Genomic DNA, 20,173 nt, shown 5'->3' on the forward strand with positions numbered 1-20,173 from the left:
TTATCTTCTTAGATTCCAGAATGTCATATCGACGTCTTAATTCATAGAAGTCGAACATTGTAATGTCTGAAGTTAATCAGGTACAAATGATTTACTATTATACAAACTGGTCTATTAAATTTTGATTCCGGCAAGTGCAGTCAACATAACTTAAATCAGATTAAGTAGATGTAATTTATAGGTGACAGCGGACAGTTTGTTTGGCTTAAGATTAGTGATCAAGTTATCAGTGTATCAAATTCCCTTGACTCACTTAACAGCCTATTAGCGAATGCCAACACTCTGACAAATACGATCGGAATCCCTGCTGGACGGGCAACATTTCACCTGCTTATTGGCCGGGCAGGAGCATGCCAACAGGAGGCGACGTGTCGGGGAGTTGGTCGAGGGTGTGTCGCGGGGAATCTACGTGTTATAACCCAGGGCGGGAGCTGTATGGAGGAGCTAAATAAAGGTAGACGAACGATAATCAGGAACCCCAACTAGAGCCTGAGCCTTAACCCTCCCTCAGCCTGATAACCAATGTCACTTTTAGATGGCTGGCCTGGCGAGGCGCTGGGCGGGTGGGAGCATGGGTGGCCGGCCGGGCGTCCTACCAGTTCACCTCCGCTACCGGTGTTTGCCCTCCAGCCTTGCTCACTCACTGGATTTATAGCTTCATAGATCTCTCCTCTCCCCGGGCTTACGGTTCCCCAGATGAAAGTTGTGTCACTAATATTTTCGCCTTAGTGTTTCTTCCTAAATTACGGTCGAACTTTCAGCCTTTGCGAGAGAGCGTGTTAAGATCAGGGCAGCTCGGCCATAAATTCTCACCCCACGGACACCCGATTGGATCTAATGCCCCGCCAGAATATCGATCGGGAGCCGTAGTAGGACCTCAGCCGCCGGGAAGCCAATCGAGTCTTATTCATGGATAATTTTGTTGCTGGTTTACGATGGACTGCAAGATGCTCAAATGGTTCGCTGCTGTACTGGAGGCCAATTACTTAACCCCACACTTTATTTGTGATCCAGTTTAATGGTCTGGAAGGAATATTCATCAGGTAAGGTTATCCCCGCTCTAGGAATCTAACACCCCATATATATTAGATAAGAAAGAAAGATGTGATGAGCAGAGCACCTGACGAAAGAAAGAGAGACGGAAAATTGGGAAGGGTGGGGATGTACACACACACACACACACACACACACACACACACACACACACACACACACACACACACACACACACACACACACACACACACACACACACACACACACCTGTGAAGGCACAAATGTCTTCACAGCTGTTCATTATTCATCCGTCGGCATAGTGAAGAGAGTAGATGCCATTTCTAGTTTTTAAGCCGCCGAAGACAGTGGTGCTTAAGTTCCCCCAATCGTTGGGTTCTTGAGAGTGAAGATTCTGTTCACTTATTTGGCAGCAAAAGATCAGCGCTCGGCAAGCCACGAGAAAATAAACAGTCTAGTCTGATACCGGCTTTAGTGAGCTCTGCTATCTGTCATTGGAGCCAGTGCATTCTGTCCGATAATCTCATTTCAAGAAACGCCAGCATTGAAAGTACTGAAGACATCCTCAAAGGTAAAGTTGAGAGCATACGCTATAGCTGCACGTGGCGGCGGTGCTCATCTCCGTACCGTTGACCTTTTGAGCCTGTGGTGGGAGAGAATCCTAAACCCGAGACAGAGTCAGTGTAACATTTGGGTCACCACAGGTTACCTTCTCCAGGCTTACCAGGTACCCATATATCGACCATCCCGAAAGGAAGGAGGAGCAGCTGGGTGGAGTGCACGCCGACTACCCAGGACGGGATTCGAACCTAGGCCCGCAGATTCGTAGTCAGGGACGCTAACCACTGCACTGGGGAGGCGTCAAGACCTCAAGCTTTAATTAATTTACATTAGTTAGCCACAGCTGCACACGTCCTAGCTCATCCCTGTGCTGTCTAAATCCCTTAAGCAAGATTTAACTAACTAGCATCATCTCTCTTTCATCCATTTTCTCTGGTAAATTCTGAAACACCCTTTCTGTGTTTGTATTTCCTCCTGCCAACGACGTGAAGGGAGTATCAAGACACCTCTAAAACCGAATCTGACTCTTTTTCGGCTACTTTTACTGTCCTCTCTCTGAAGCAGCAGGCCTTGAACTGCCTCTTTTACCGAAATGTTTAGATCTAATTATAGAATGGGCATCAACATTTTAGACTGTGCAGAGGAGGAAGGCAAATATTATTTATTGGTTAAGGAAAAACTTGCCATATAGTAAGCACTGGGTTAAACTATAGATTTGTATTTTTTTGAAATTCGAGGAATGAGAGCAGACTTTATTGAACTTTACGAATGGAGAAAGGGCTTTAAGAAAGATGATGTCCGTACGGTTCTGGTAGCAAGAAAGAAGGTAGGAAACGTATTGTTAGTTCAGTTTAGACTTTTTAGAAAAAACGTTAAAAAAATTTGTTTATCAATATGATTAGGTAAGTGTAACAGGCTATTCAGTTATGTGATAAATGCCAATATTACTGAATATATAATTATATATACATGATTATATATATATATATATATATATATATATATATATATATATATATATATATATATATATATATATATATATATATATATATATTATATATATATATATATATATATATATATATATATATATATATATATATATATATATATATATATATATATATATATTATTTTTACATCAAAGGATGTGGCTCAAGGGCAACAAAAAGAGTACAAAAAAAAAAATCCCGCTACTCGCCGCTCCCACAAAAGTAAAAAGTAAAGAGTAGCCAAAAGAGAGGTCAGTTTCGGGTGGAGAAGTGTCTTGATAAACATTTTAGGAATATTATCTCTTCGTATTGTTTTATCTAAAGTATCGTAACACATACTTAGGCTATCTTCAAAAGTGCAGCCCCTCCGACTTGTTATAAAAGGCCACACTTTTGTCACAGGCTACAAATGCTTATAAAAAGAACATTATAGCTTTTCGTTCTGCTTTATAAAAAAGTAACCTTTTTAGGCTGTCTATTGATGTAGCCTCTCCGATTTGCTATAAGAGGCTGCACTTACACCCTACAAGTGGTTACAAAACCAACATATGGTGCCATTAGTTTTAGATAAAGATCCAAACCATAGTCGCAGGCCATGTTTCAAGTGGAGAGCTAAGTATGAGCTGCCTGTGACCTCGACACTCATGTGCAGCTGTCAATGACAAGCGACACGTGTGTATTATCCACGCACATTTTATTAATTTTTTTTTTACAGTATAGGAAGCAACTCAAGGGCAACAAAAAGAAAGTGTAGAAAAAAAGCCCGCCAATTGTTGCTCCCATGCAAAAAGCAAAGAGTAGCCAAAAGAGAGGACAATTTCAGATGGAGAGTTGTCTTGATACACTCTTCTTGAAAGCTTTCAAGTCATAGGCAGGAGGAAATACAGACGAAGGAAGGCTGTTTCAGAGTTTATCAGTGAAGGGGATGAAAGAATGGAGATGCTGGTTAACTCTTGCATAAAGGGTTTTGACAGTATGGGGATGAACTTGAGTAGAAAGTCGAGTACAGCGGGGCCCCGGGAGGGGGGGAGGCATGCAGTTAGCAAGTTCAGAAGAGCAGTCAGCATGAAAATATCGATAGAAGGCAGAAAGAGATGCAATACGGCGGCGGAGGAATAGAAGACTGTCAGTATGAGAAGGGGAGTTGATGAGACAAATAGCCTTAGACTCCACTTTGTCCAAAAGAACTGTGTGAGTGGAGCCCCTCCACACGTGAGATGCATACTCCATACGAGGGCGGACAAGGTCCTTATATATGGACAACATCTGTGCGGGTGAGAAGAACTGGCGGAGACGATACAGAACGCCCAACCTCGAGGAAGCTGATTTAGTAAGAGAGATGTGAAGTTTCCAGTCGAGATTTTGAGCAAAGGATAGGCCGATGATGTTTAGTTAGTGTAGAAGAAAGCAGCAGCTGAGTATTGTCGAAGAATAGGGGATAGGGATTTAGAAGATTGTGTCGAGTTAATAAGTGGCGAAATTGAGTTTTTGAGGCGTTGCAGGACACTTCTTATATATTAGAAAGCTTTCCAAATCAGTGCATCGTTATATAGATGACGGTAAAGAAGCAACACGTATTGCTACAAGCTATACAAGTGCCAACATTCTCCTAAACAATGATGTGTTGGGTGCCACCACATACATCTGCCGCTTGGGGCGCCACCAATGCCCCGGTTACGGGTTTCCCATAGGGGAGCGCGCGAGTGTCCCCTGTTTATTGTCTATACTTTTTACTACTACTACTGCTACTGTTTTTGCTGCTGGTGCTGCTGCTGCTGCTGGTGCCGCTGCTGCGGCTACTGCTCGTGGTACTACTGCTACTGCTTCTGCTTTTGCTACTACTACTACTACTACTACTACTACTACTGCTACTACTACTTACTACTACTACTTCTACTACTACTACTACTACTACTACTACTACTACTACTACTACTACTACTACTTTTTTTTTTTAAACTACTACACAAAAGATACCTCCACCCATTTTTTTTCCCCGACACATAATCATGGAGGGCTCCATAGCTTGGAGGTCATTAACCCCAATTCTGTTCGCTAATGACTGTGGCATCCAACCATATCACTAATACTACTTAGCACTAAATCTATACATAACACCCTATCATCTATTGCGTCTAGAACCCCCTTTCCATCCCTACTCATATCACTCCCGACCCACCCAAATGTCACTCTCCACCACTGTGGCTTCATAGTCCATATTGGAGATGTTGGTGGCTTTTGGGCCGGAGTGTCTTGTGCCCCTGAGACATAGGATGGCCGACCTGAGCAGGGAGAACGAGAGGCGACACCTCATCCAGGCTACAACGTGGCTCCTTGGCTGATGCTTCTTTTCTGAGATCAGTTCCGCGAGTCGTGCGTAGAAGCATCGGGCCCTGGGACCCATCCCGCCGGATGTGATGATGGCGAGGGGGGTGAAGCTGCCCTGATCCACATGTTGGATTCTTTCACTGTATGCCCTTGTCTTCTCCTGCTCGTTCCTGTGGTGGGCAGCTTCCAGGGGCAGCTCACGGTGACAGGCAGCCATCGGGTGGAATATGAGGATGTCCATGAACGCCCGCTGTCCGCGCACCCAGAATCCGCGGGCACGTACATCAACCCGTACATACATACATGTGAGGTATTGGCCGTCCTGTACTGAAGGTGTTTGCCGTCCAGGGGAAGCAGTGCCAGCTCGGTAGTGACGTCTCGGCTACCTCCTCGAGCATGCTGGCTGTCAGATCCTTCACCTCATCGTGCCGAATACAGACGAAGCCTCCCTTTTTACATGTCATAGTGTGAGTGACATCATTTTGGTGATCCACATGCACAGAGATCAGGCAGCCCCTCAATCGGCCAGCCATATCTCAGAGCAACGGCGTCGACAAATTCTTGTTTGTTGAGGCTGAAGCCTTTTGCTCTGATTGGTAGTGATGTTAGCCAGTTAGAGGCGCCTGCCTCCTGTGCTGTGTTGATTTTTCTATCCATTTCTGTGGACAGGTGGTGTGTAAGGCGGTCCAGCTCGTCTTTTGGGCTTGTTGTCTTTCTTCGGAGATTCTTCTTTTGATTTCTACTACTACTACTACTACTACTACTACTACTACTACTACTACTACTATTACTACTACTTATACTACTACTACTGCTACTACTACTACTACTACTACTGCTACTGCTACTACTACTACTACTACTGCTACTACTACTACTACTACTACTACTACTACTACTACTACTACTATTACTACTACTACTACTACTACTACTACTACTACTACTACTACTACTACTACTACTACTACTACTACTACTACTACTCCTACTGCTGCTGGTAATGATTATTTTATTCAATATGTTGCCGCTATTCGTGGTTATAGTACGTACATATATACTACCGTTTCACTCTTAATTTCTTGATTAATTTCGCCACGACACTTATCACCTTAAGTATTTCCTTATATTCACATCACACTCGCGAAAGCCTGCTTCCTCGACCTTTTCCGCCACATCCTCCAAACGGAAAGATGAACTAATACATTGCAGGCGAGTGGTGGCCATGCAGCGGTGCGCGACAGAAGCCATGCAGCCCGCCTCCCTCGCGACGCTGACTGATAGCTGCCTCGCGGCCACCCGTCACCTTGATTATCTGCTTTAATTATCTTTGCAGACCCACTAAGTCACCCGCCTTCCCTGTCGCCCGGCTACTGCAACCCGCCGCCCTCCTTCGTCACTTCAGTCCAGTTACATTCTTTTATTACCTAACTCTCCGACACTTCAGACACACACAACCATAGTATCCACCCCCTCACCATCTCTTCATCGCCTACCCTCCTCCTCCTCCTCCTCCTCCTCCTCCTCCTCCTCCTCCTCCTCCTCCTCCTCTTCATCAGTTTCCCATGCCTATTTATCATGTTCTTTTCTCCGGCTCTCCTGCTCCATTATTGTTTTTTTTATACCTTCACAGATTTGTATTAATTTATTTGAAGCATTAATTACTTCAGATTTATATTGTTGTATTTTCTTTTAGCTTCTGCGTACTATGAAATCATACTGATATTTTATGTACAATGTTTATATACTTCATCATGTAATCCCGTTTTTCAAGGTTAAAGTCAGGTTAAGACTCTTATTGGAACAATTTTGCGATAATCATCTCTAAAATTTTCAAGTAAGTAATATGAGGTAATAATATTTTGGTTTGGCTATTATGTTTTCCCGAAATTGACCTCTCTTTTTGGCCACTTCTTTGACCTCTATTCAGGAGAAGTAGCGGGCTTTTTTTTATATTTTTCTTTACGCCCTTGAACTGTCCATCCCAGAGATGTGTGTCTCGAGCGGTGACGAGGCGACCATGCGAGATGCGACACACCTGCGGCCGTCCCCGTAAGGAAGTCCGTGTTATGACCCTGTCCCGCCACTGTCCTCCCTGTCATACCCGAGAAGGCGGCCGCGCTCCGGTGGCAGCCTTCCCCTGGCCGCTACTTAAGAGCATGATGTAGTGTCCGATCAATCACCATCCCGCGGAACAATAGGCGGCGGGGCAATCGGAATACATACGACCCATTAACATTTATTTCGCATGTATTTGTCGCTTGTCCGAGCCGGAATACAAATCGCCTCTCTATAGATCCAATCACTATGTTTTTTCTCCCAACAGCCGCGGGAGAGAGGCTCATACATCATGGGTCAGCGGGTCACTGTGGCACTCCCAGCCCCCCGTGTGTGTGTATGTGTGTGTGTGTGTGTGTGTGTGTGAGAGAGAGAGAGAGAGAGAGAGAGAGAGAGAGAGAGAGAGAGAGAGAGAGAGAGAGAGAGAGAGAGAGAGAGAGAGAGAGAGAGAGAGAGAGAGAGAGAGAGAGAGAGAGAGAGAGAGAGAGATGGGGATGGGGCGTTCTGACGTCTTTATGACAAGGCTGAGGCAGTTCAGGGCGAGTGGATGTCCTCAGGCAGGTTTAGTCTCGGAAGTTTTTGGTTATATATGATAGATTCGCAATAGGTTGTTTGGTAATAACTTAGAGAGAGGATAGTGAGGAAGCTACTCCGACTGTGATAGATATGAAAGAAATTAAAAGAAGGGAAAGAAGACTATATTATGGTTTTGGATTGTTTTTGAGCAGCCTAAAATGTTCTGAAGGTGCAACCATATTTTTTGTCGTATGTTTTGTTTTATTGAAGAATTATTCGATATTTTCGAGGCTTTCTGAGCTTGTTTCCAACCATAAATTCTTTATAATAAGTCAAGAAGTTCTGTTGGAATCCTAGTTTTATCAATATTTTCCGGTTCATTGTCAGTATCTAAGATGTGTTTGGTCCGGTAGTCATGAAGTAAAAGATGTGAGCCGCAAATCAAGTTCATATATTCTGTAACTCTCCGTTCAGGTGGGGAGGTCAACGCGGCTTTCTGGTGCGAGTAGAAGGTATGTCCATTTTCTTTTATTCCGTACATTAATTAGCAACAATTATATTTTGGATGTGATGAACACACACACACACACACACACACACACACACACTCCGGTAGCTACACCGCTCCGGTAGCTCAATTGGCCAGAGCGCCGCGCTGCAAGGCTTCACGGTCAAACAGGCGGCGGTTCGAGCCCCGCTCAGGCCGGATTCTTTCCGTTGACTAGGAGTGGTTACTGTCCCCACTTGAGCAAGAGGGATGGGGTGTGTGGTGTGTGAGCTCCTGGCAGTACCCAGAGATCGACGATAATGAGCATGCACTTGCTCTTGTCGGGAGGGTACCTGCTGGCGAAAGCGAGTCCAACTCGTGATCAAGCAACTCGTGATCACGCCGTAGTGACTTACACACACACACACACACATACACACACACCACCTCGTGGCGCAACTGGTTAGAGCGCTACGCTGCCAGGCTTCATGGTCTGACAGGGCGGCGGTTCGACCTGGATTCTTTCCGTTGACTAGGAGTGGTTACTATCCCCCCTTGAGCAAGGGAGATGGGGTGTGTGGTGTCTAAGGTTCTGGCAGTACCCAGAGATTGACGATAAAGAGCACTTGCTCATGTCGGGAGGGTACCTACTGGCGATTACAAGTCCAACATGTGATCAGGCCGTGATGAATTACACACACACACACACACACACACACACACACACACACACACACACACACACACACACACACACACACACACACACACACACACATCCCTACCATTGTAAGCTTCATTATCATGCCCTCCCCTCGTACTTAATTAACTTGCTATTTTCCACTTTCAATGGAAGTTAGTCCGTGGCCGTCTGCTGCCCCTGGCCTGTGTTACTTTTTGCATCTGATGTTTCCCTTTGACTGATTTGTTTTGTGTTGTTTGTTGTATATTTTGTATGTATATATTTTCAGTCGCATGGCTGCCTTTTCCTTTAATAAACCGTTTATTGTGTGTATATCATTGCTGTTATTTTTTTATATTGTAATTATTATTATTACTTACTTACTTACTCGAACAGTTTGATCCAGATATAAATCATATGAATACTATACAAACAGACAACTTATCAAATAAGTACTATGATGGAGATAAATTTAACACGGAGATTAAAGCAATAAATGAAAACAACAGGTTCGCATTACTACATATGAATATCCGTAGTGTCCCTGAAAATCTTCAAAATTTATTATCGTATCTACAATGTCTGGACATGAGTTTTGATGTCATAGGCCTACTGAAACATGGATAAATGAAACAAATAAAAAAAATTGTATAGCATAAAGGAATATGTGCATAAGGAGTCATTTAGAAAAGTTAAAAAGGGGGTTGGTGTTTCACTATATGTTAAAGAGGTTTTTTTTTTTCTGAGAGAGAGGATTTATCAATCAATAACAGTCACCTTGAGTCATTGTTCATTTAGCTGGATTCCGGAAAGAAACTTAACAACAAAACCTTGATTGGTGTACTGTATAAGCCTCCGTCAGCAACAGTGGATTCCTTCCTGGAAGCTCTAAGTGATGTTCTAAGTAAAGTGCAAACTGAGCAAAAGGAGAGCTACATTATGGGGGATTACAACATGGATTTACTAAAGAACAAAAGTAATAAGCAAGTGTCTAATTTTACAGATACATTTTTGAGCTATTCATTTCTGCCACTTATTAACAAACAAACCAGAATTACCAGTTCCTCTGCCACACTTATTGACAATATATTCTGTAATTGTGTTCACAATAATAATTTTCTTAATGGTATTCTTTGTACAGATATTTCCGATCATCTACCTATATTTTGCATTAAAAAGATGATTCAGCAAAATGAAGAAAAGGTTAAATATGTAAAAAAGAGAATATTTAATGACAGTAACATTAATAAATTTAGAGTATTGGTGAATAACATTGAGTGGAATAACATTATAGACATAACTGATTGTCAACAAGATTTTTCAAAATTTCAAAGCCACTTTACAAATTGTTATGAAGAAGCATTTCCAGTTGTCAAAATGAAGTTAGGTTATAAAACAAGAAAAGATTGGCTATCAGCAGGGTTAAAAAAGTCAATCAAAATGAAAAAAAACTTTATCTGATCCAGGTTAAGAGACCAGCACCAGAAAATAAGAGAAAATATTCCACCTATAAAAGATACTTTCAAAAAACACTCAGACAAGCGGAAAGGGATCACTATAAGGAAGCATTTAACGATAACATTGGTAATGTTAGGAAATCATGGGACTTAATTAATGAAATTATTAATAAAAAGAAAAGGTGTAATTCTTTAACAAGGGAAATAATTATTAACAATAAAAAGGAAGTATGCCCCGAAAATATAGCAAATGGTTTTAATGAATATTTTGTGAATATAGGGACTAACTTATGCAATTCTATACCTTCTGTAATTCAAGGCCATGCTGCTTATATGTCACCAACAAATCCTAAATCAATGTTTTTGTATCCCACTGACAATAATGAAGTAATAAATATTATAATGTCATTTACAAGGAAAAGCCCAGGATATGATGGTATTACTACAGAAATCATTAGATTGTCTCATCTTAATTATATTAGTGCATTGACTCATATAATCAATCAGTCTCTGTCTCAAGGAGTATTCCCTCAAGAACTCAAAACTGCCAAAGTCATTCCCATTTATAAAGGCGGCGATGCTACTTTGATGTCTAACTATTGACCAGTATCGGTACTCACAGTATTCTCTAAAAATTTTGAAAGAATCATGTACAAAAGGTTGATGGAATTTGTAAAATCATGCAAATTGTTATTCAAATATCAATTTGGTTTTCGGGAGCAACATGGTACTGATCTTGCATTAATCACTCTAATAGACAAGATATCAAAGGTATTGGATGAGGGTGATTATGTATTAGGGGTATTCTTAGATTTAAGCAAAGCCTTTGACACAGTTAGTCATGAAATACTGTTAAATAAACTAGAAACATATGGGATCAGGGGCACAGCTCATAAATGGTTACAAAGTTATCTGTCACATAGAAATTAATTTGTAGTTTATAATGAAAACAAATCCAGTACTTTGCACATTAAATCTGGTGTACCGCAGGGATCCATTTTGGGACCACTGTTGTTTCTACTATATGTAAACGATATTGCAAATATTTCCCCAAATGTTTCAACAATACTTTTTGCAGATGATACAAATTTATTTGTAAGAGGATCAAATTTAGCTGATTTGTTTCATTCCATTAATCTGAAATGAAGACTCTGGTAAAGTGGATATAGGCTAACAAGCTTTCATTGAATATATCTAAGACCCATTATATGGTATTTCGAGCTAGAGGCAAAGAATTTAATACTAACACGAATGTGTATATTGGTCAGACAAAACTGAAGAGAGTAAAGTCTACAAAATTTTTTGGTATTATACTTGATGAAAAACTAAATTGGTTTAATCACATTATACATGTTAAAAATAACGTTGCAAAAAGTATTGGGGTATTATGCAAAGCTAGGAAATATCTAAATTCTGAAACGTTAGTTACTCTGTATAATTCTTTTGTGTACCCATATTTAACCTATGGACTGGAGGTTTGGGGGTCTGCCAGCAGTTGTCACATCCAAGTAATAGAAAAGATTCAGAAAAGATGCATAAGAATAAGAACTTCTTCAGGAGCTAGAGATCATACTGCCGAATTATTTAAGGCTCTTAATATTTTGCCATTCAAAAAAGTCTATCAATATTGTATCGCAAAACTAATGTTCAAATTTGCAAAACAGATGGTTCCTAGCTCCATGAGGGACATGTTTTCCACCAACGAAAACATTCACTCCTACGGTAGGAGTGAATGAGTGAATTTGAGTTCATCTATGTTTTTTTTATTTGAAATATCAATATAGTATCGTTTTCGCCTATCGGACTTACCGCTAGCTAGTATCGGAATTGTGGATTTATATCGGTTATCGGTTATCGCCTATATTTGTGTCTCCAGTTAACAAATATCGGTTATCACCGATAAGGTTTTCCATTATCAGTTATCGGTTATCGGGAATAAGGTTTTCTGTTATCGTGCCCAGCTATGCTCCTACCCCACCAGGCAGCGGGGAAACCTGCGTGTGCCTCAGGGAAAAACCTCGCTAATACACAGGACCTTCCGCTACATGGGTGTTCATATTTGGAATGAAATATCATTAAGTGTAGACCATCAGTGTTCAGTGTCAACTTACAAACGTAAAGTTAAAGAATACTTACAGGAAAATTAGGAATGTATTTTGTAGCTTGCTAAAATTTGTACATGGGACATGCATTATTATTACTGTTATATAAGTACCTGTCGCTTCAATAATGTGTACTCTGTTCATTTAGGATTTTCAATAATTATATTATTCACAAGCACGAGTTAATGTTGGAGATTGAAATTATACTCTTTTGCAAAGTTAAACTTTTGGCGGTAAATATAAAATCTAATGTCTTCCATATCTTAGCAAATGAAGCGGAAATATATTTCATAACTGAACAGAGTATAGTAAACTATTAGAAGTAATGAGGGCAAAATATACCTTTTAGGTATCAGTCCTCATTGCCATGTGTTCTAATGTATATGTATGAAATCCAATGATATGAAAGTTATGTATGCTCATGGCAATAAGAAAAAAAAAATAATATTAATTATTATTAAATTATTATCATTACTATTATTATTATTATTATTATTATTATTATTATTATTATTATTAGTAGTAGTAGTAGTAGTAGTAGTAGTAGTAGTAGTAGTAGTATAATTATTATTATTATTATTATTATTATTATTATTATTATTATTATTATTATTATTATTATTATTATTATTATTATTATTATTATTATTATTATTATTATTATTGTTATAATTATTATTATTGTTATTAGTATTGTTATTAGTATTAGTATTATTGTTATGTTGTTATTATTTTTTTTTAATTATTGTTATTATTAGTATTAGACATTTATTATATATATTTGATATCATATTAGTATTCGCAAAACTAGTAAACGTATTTGAACTGGATATAAAAAAGTATAAGGCCTGCATCAAAAGGGTGCACGATAGAGGGGTGTTTTGTCAGCTTTATCAGCGGTTTTTCCTTCTTCATGTTTTGAAAAAAAAAGTTATGTTTCTTTTATACCACGCTTGTCTTGTCCCCGAACAGAGTTTTAGGCAGGTTTCAGAGTTTGCCTTTTATGCTCGTTCTGTTCGTCTAATCACATTCGTGATGTCTGTGAAATCACGGTCTGATCATAACCTTAAACAGAAGCTTGCGTTCAGTACCTATTGATTTACAAAGAGCTGCAGCAGTTATGCAGTTATGTTCTTTATCCTTACTAAACAAACAACTTATTTGTCTGGAAATATCTAAGTCCACTTGGCATCTTTTCCTTTGATCAAATTAATATTTCCTCAATGGAGACACTGATGTGGCAACGTTGTGGCTTTCCGGACACAAGCAAGTAAAACTGTCGGTGACAGATTAAGTGACCCATACCTTGATTTATGGATGATAAAAGGCTGCCGAATCCTGTTGTTCGACTCCAGTCCCAGAGCTGTTCACCCTTGCCGCGGGGGTCCATAAAAGCAACTTTCTGACTGGTGGAAGGAACGCAGAACCTTAACACTCATGGATCCCACGTCGTCCATCCTTGGGTTATTGATTTTCACAATAGTCACAGTGCAACGATCGCCTCCACCCCATTATTACGATGTGTCTGAAGAAAGGGACCGATAAGATAAGCGGCTGGTAGTCTGTGTGTGTGGCTAAGGCGCCTCCACACCCAGCCTCACCCCGCTCTGCTCCGTTCCACCCGTACGCCATCCCTCCCTCGCATCACTTATTAAGGCAGCCTTGGGTCCCACCTGCCCCTCATAAATTGGTGGAGAAGGGCAGGATGAGAGGGATTATCGCCACCGTTCTGATTGATAACGAGCTGAGAATTTATTAATGTTCCCTCGTGTTTCGCGATTCACCTCATGAATGGGTTTCTTCTTAAAATGCCAGTGGAGCACCTCGACAAAATCACTTTCCGGGTGACTAAAATATATCCTTAGCTTTACTTTGAAACTTTCAGATATGTATTTCTTTATGGTCCCTAATAGAAAATGAGCGATAGAAAAGTGGTTTCAGATGTGTAATTCAACTGTGAATCGCAAAATTTACCAGTCCCTTGATATAATAAACACATAAGGAATCCTTTCTTACCGAGCCCTCCTCCTTCTTAGTCTTGCTCCGTAGCACAGGTCTCTCTCCCACAGCCGCATTCCACCAAACAGCCAATAAAACACTCACCAAATCAGTAACCTACCAGGAGCGTACGTGCCTGACGAGTTATGCAGGAAAAGAGAGGGGGAGGGAAGGGGGAAGGACGCAGGGTGGTGTCTCCGCCCCCCAGTGGCTGACGCCTCCCTGGACCATCACCACTATTAGGTTTTCATGAGATTCGGCAGTAAACCTGGACAAAGATCTGGTCTGGGGTTGAGATGGGTGTGCCAGGAATGTGTTATCCCGGCCGTCACCTCCTCTGGCTTCCTTGCCGCTCCTATCTCCCTCACCATCCTTCACCCCACCAACACCATCACATTATCTCTTATCTCTGCAGCTTCATTCTTCATCTGCATCCCACAAGTTCCCTTATCACAAACGGCCTTCTTAACTCAGTGCAATCTCTCACTTTTTCCCGTCAACCCCCGTCCCGCCTTGCCTCTCCTCTTCACCTCATCTCACTCCTCTCCTTCGCATCCCACAATCTTCCTTATCACACAAGGCCTTCTTAACTCGGTCGAATATCTCGCCTTGCCACATGCAGGTCCCCCCTTACCCCTCACCTTATCAGTCACTCCTCCAAGACCCAAAAGGAAGCGTCCGTCTACGTGTATGGCGACGAAGCCTCCTACTTTCACTCCACGCCCAAAACGGGTCTCCTTGCATCCACAGGGTCAAGTGTCTATAAATTACCTGATAATCAATAGCAGGTTGAACGCAGCCCCTTGTACGAGCCCTCCCGGTGTTCTCCTTCGTTAGTGGTGTTCTGTCAATAGCTGCGCCGTAGCTAGATTTATCCGTCATCAGATAACCGAATCTTCATCATCCGGTTTTTCCTTAGCAGACTCGTTCATCAGGAGGTTATCTGGGCACAGGTGATCGTCCAAGTGATCTCCCAGCAGGTGCACCGGTCATTAAGTCCTAAGTAAGCCGGTTCTCGGTCACTGGTTTCTCTAGTGGTTTTAGCCCATATTCTCCTCCTGTGTTATTTGCCTCCTCATTCCACTGTGCCTTGAATGTAGCATCAATAAAGTATACGCGATAAGATATTTTTGATCGTAGGCTCAGTAAGGTACACCATCAACCCAGGAACGAGCGAGGTAAAGATCTAGATGGTCCACCGGATTTTCACTCAATAAATTCCACTAAAATGCTTTGCATCCAAGTATGGCCGCGACACCAAGCGGACTCTGAAGGTCGAGGGAACAAACGTCTATAAACATATTCTGTGAACTGGGGCAGGACTCCGAGGATCCTTCGGGCTCTCCTCATCTGACACATTGCTTCATTAGGGATGAGGTGTGTGTGTGTGTGTGTGTGTGTGTGTGTGTGTGTGTGTGTGTGTGTGTGTGTGTGTGTGTGTGTGTGTGTGTGTGTGTGTGTGTGTGTGTGTGTGTGTGTTTGAGTGTTTGTTTGTTTGTGTGTGTATATTTGCTTGTGTGTGTGCTATTATTTTTATTTATTGATTGACATTATTTGTATTTTGTTTACTTTGTATTCGTAAATAATCTTAAGTTGCTGAAGTCTGGAAAAAAAATAATGTGCACCTTTGGCTGTGATCACTTAGCATCCAAAATGATTTCTTCCGTGATTTTCGAGCGCACCTGCATCTGTAGTTTTTAGTTTAAGAATGTATTTTTTTCTGCACACCAGTAAAGCATCGTTAAATTATATACAGTTTATGAAGAAGGCTCCTTTACTACTTAGGTAAACTCCGTCGCAAAGCATTCAATACACTGCACATATAAAAATAAAAAAGCTAATCGCACGAGCTCACTGCCTTTTTCCCATTTAATTGTTGTTCTTGTTGTTTTCTACTTTTTCTTTTTTTGTTGGATGCAGCTGTACACGGCAACATACGGTAAAGGCTGCATTTTTTTTTCATTTTACATTTCGGCCTGTAGCGCCGGTAGGCTTTCTACAAAGGCTAGGTGGTCGGCCGAAATCCGTCATGGCGCAGGCAATTTTTATAGTGGCGCCAGTTATGCCTGGTTCATGCTGCCCCCCGGAACTCATTCTTGATTCACTGGACCGTTTATTCTAGAGTCCGGGTTGATGGGTGGTCTTAAGGTCACTATGTGGATAGTCTTTGGCCACTCGGCGGTGACTGAAAAATCCCAGGTGGTAGCGTGGGGATTCGAACCGACGTTGTCCTTGGCGTGGTGAATGCGGGCCCAACACGCTAACCACTCAGCCACCGCCTATCCCCTATAACAATATAATAGTTTCAAAGTAGTAGTACTAGTAGTAGTAGTAGTAGTGGTAGATGTAGAAGTAGTAGTAGTAGTAGTAGTAGTAGTAGTAGTAGTAGTATCAGCAGTAGTAGTAGTTATAGCAGTAGTAGTAGTAATTATAGCAGTAGTAGTAGTAGTAGTAGTAGTAGTAGTAGTAGTAGTAGTAGTAGTAGTAGTAGTAATAGTGGTGGTGGTGGTGGTGGTGGCAATGGCAGTAGTAGTTGTAGTAGTAGAAGTAATAGTAGTAGCAGTAGTAGGAGTAGTAGTAGTAGTAGTAGTAGTGGTAGTGGTAGTAGTAGAAGTAGTAGTTGTAGTAGTAGTAGTAGTGGTGGTAGTAGTAGTAGTAGTAGTAGTAGTAGTAGTAGTAGCCGCCCACCACAGGAACGAGAAGGAGAAGACAAGGGCAAATGGTGAAAGAATCCATCATGTGGATCAGGGCAGCTTCACCCCCCTCGTCTTCACCACATCCGGCGGGATGGGTCCCAGGGCCCGATGCTTCTACGCACGACTCGCGGAACTGATCTCAGAAAAGAAGCATCAGCCAAGGAGCCACGTTGTAGCTTGGATAAGGTGTCGCCTCTCGTTCTCCCTGCTCAGTTCGGCCATCCTATGTCTCAGGGGCACCAGACACTCTGGCCCAAAAGCCACCAACATCTCCAATATGGACTATGAGGCCAACGTGATGGAGAGTGATATTAGGGTGGGTCGGGAGTGACATAAGTAGGGAAGGAAAGGGGGATCTAGACGCAATAGATGATAGGGTGTTATGTATAGATTTAGTGCTGCAGAGTAGTATTTGTGATATGGTTGGATGCCACAGTCATTAGCAAACAGAGTTGGGGCTAATGACCTCCAAGCTATGGAGCCCTCCATGGTTATGTGTCGGGAAAATAAACATGGGTGGAGGTATCTGCTGGCAGCCGGGTCATAAAGACGTCTTCACTCGCTCGTCTGCGGCCTGTACATTCTTCGTTATTGTTGTGCTTCGCAAAGAATATATTTTTTGGTACAAAGACATGGACCTTTTTATTGAACAAACCTCCAAGTTATAAAAGAGAAACGCCACAAAGGTCGTACAGGTTCAGCAAAAGCCCCAGTCACACTGACTTTACGACCTGATAACAACCACCCGCAACCCCGAAATGCTGCGATTCACACCCAACGCTTCCCGAGTACGTAGAAGGCCGAGCAGTCGTGCGACCGAACGGCTACCGGCGGTTGTCCAGTGTCCGTCTAGGGGTACCCGGTCGGCGACCATGGTAAGAGTCACACCGTGACCTCACACTTGGAGCCCGGTCAAGACGCCCCCAATGCGCCGACAGGTGACAACCAGGGAAGGACCGGTCGCCGTTCTTCGGCGATCGGTTTGTGTCCTGTCACAAGTAACGACTGACGTCACACGCCCCTCGCACAGCTCCGCTCTGTACTGTCATACACAAGGAAAAAATTTCGCCCATACGTTTTTATTATCAGTTTCAATAATATTATCACCCAGTTATTTTACACACTTCTTTTTCTTAATCTCGTAAATTATTTATGGAAACAAGAATCACATAGTTATAAAGGTAATGAAAATATAAGAGAGTATAAGAATGTATAAGAAGCAGATGAAATTAACAATTATTTTTTTAAATTGATGAAGGCCATTAGGTCCACAGACTTTTTTTTTTTTCGTGTAGAACATGTCCTGCAGTACTTTATTTTGTTTAAGCAGAGATAAGTCATATCCACTTGGCCGTGTGCTTGACCTGTTGAGCAAGTCGAGGCGGGACGAAACTTGGACTGGCTGAGGCGCGCGTGACGTCAATCCTCATGAATGTATCTCATTTCCGGTCAAGGGTGGTTAGACCTTGGTCCAGCCTGCAACCGGTCGCCGCACAACTCGCCGTGTGGTGGAAGTTGGACGCCGACCATGGCCAATGACAGATGCAAAGTGGACGACGAGCATCAGCGACTATACCTACTACCTGACGGCAACCGGACGGCGTCCGCTCGCCATCCGGTCACCGTTTATCGGTTGACGGTCATATGCCGGCCACCGGTGGCAGTCCGCTTGCCGTCCAGACGCAGTCCATTCGGCTACCGGACGGTCGACAGAGACCTGAGAGGTCGGCTGGAGTTTTTTGGTGCAGCACCAAAAATCTCCAGCCGATCTTTTCGGTCGTACGGTGGATGGAAACACATAACGATCGCAAGCACGACCATGTGCGACCTCCCACGACCGGAAGGTCGTTATTGGGTCGTAAAGTCAGTGTGGCTAGGGCTAAAGTTAACGCTGCAGTGCGTGCTGCAGGTAAGTCACGGATCAGGTTCTGTTAGGTTTTGGAATTTTGTGGCGCTGGTTGTTCTGAATAATGAGATTTTGCATTAAGTTATCGAAGAGAGATATTCATTGCTGCTGCTATTTTTGTCATTGTTGTTGTTAGTTTTGTTGCTGTTGTTGCTGGTGGTGGTGGTGGTGGTGGTGGTTGGACTTCATACTTGTGGACGCTGCCTTTGTTTATTATTGTTTTGTTCACGTTTTTTCAGTGTGTGTCTGTGCACGTGCGCAAACTTGCACAAATAAAGAGAGAGAGAGAGAGAGAGAGAGAGAGAGAGAGAGAGAGAGAGAGAGAGAGAGAGAGAGAGAGAGAGAGAGAGAGAGAGAGAGAGAGAGAGAGAGAGAGAGAGAGAGAGAGAGAGAGAGAGAGAGAATTATGTTTTTATGAAATTTTCACACAATAATACAAGTTAATGAAGTGGCGATGCTCACGTTAGTCCGTGGCGTGCGGGTAAACACCCCCACGCCGGCAAGGCTCCTTTACTGGCTTTTAAGGAACCAGTCTTTTAGCCAGGCCTTCTGTACTCATGTTCCATATCTCAAAAATAATATTGCTATCATTAAAATGTGTCATTATATTTATGTATCAGCATGTCCTTATCTGTTATCATAATATTAACCGGTTTGTCCGAGATTAACTTTAGGATCACTTGTAAGTGTTTGCCTGGGTCCTCGTAGAGTTTTCATGTGTACATCGGCCCATAAAACTGGTCAATAAAGTTTAGTTTGTTGCTTTGAGAATACAATTTGAAAAAGCTGCCAGTTACAACTAACTAAAATATTTATACCGGCATACAATACAATAAAACAACATTTCCGTAACTTGACGTATCTCACTTCATTACAGGTCTTACGTAAAGTGCCTCCGGCTGCACATTTGCCGAGCTAATGCCTGAGGAAGGCTGACCAATCCGTAATAAGGCACACCTTGAGAGGCAAGTTGGGGTTGGGGGAGCTGAGAGCACACTAGAGCACACTTACAGGTGGCGCCATGCAGGTTGAGGCATTCTGCCCACATGTCTCCAAATACCTGGAAATTATGAGCTGTTCATTACTTGCCGGAATATCATGAAAGTCTAAGTGCGGCAGAACAGAGACATAAGAGCAAAGAAATGGATGGCCACAGACAAGGAAAAAACACTAGTTATCCTCCCAAGACTGAAAGACGAATAAACAAACCATCATACACATGCGTGGCTCAAACAGGCATTACTTCCATCGTCCATTCTTAGCATGAATTAGCAAAATTAAGGTGCCTCTTATCATTTCCAAAATCATGTCGAGCTCTATTCAAATTTTGATAAGTAGTTGGTGACTGAGTGGTCAGCATGCCGGCGCGGTGT

At 42.2% G+C, this 20,173-nt stretch overlaps 1 protein-coding gene across 12 annotated transcripts in view; it reads left to right on the top strand.

Annotated features, from left to right (window-relative positions):
• Positions 1-20,173, top strand: part of LOC127003739 (organic cation transporter protein-like) — a 351,884-nt gene that overhangs the window by 117,846 nt on the left and 213,865 nt on the right. For 10 of the 12 annotated variants that reach the window (XM_050870708.1, XM_050870715.1, XM_050870709.1 and 7 more), the window contains one exon: positions 7,947-7,984. The exons of the other annotated variants lie outside the window; for them this stretch is intronic. The gene's annotated coding sequence lies outside the window, so the exon portion shown is untranslated. The remainder of the gene's footprint in view (positions 1-7,946; positions 7,985-20,173) is intronic. 12 annotated transcript variants of the gene reach the window in all.

This window comes from Eriocheir sinensis, chromosome 26, assembly GCF_024679095.1.
Source record: "Eriocheir sinensis breed Jianghai 21 chromosome 26, ASM2467909v1, whole genome shotgun sequence".
Taxonomy (NCBI): domain Eukaryota; kingdom Metazoa; phylum Arthropoda; class Malacostraca; order Decapoda; family Varunidae; genus Eriocheir; species Eriocheir sinensis.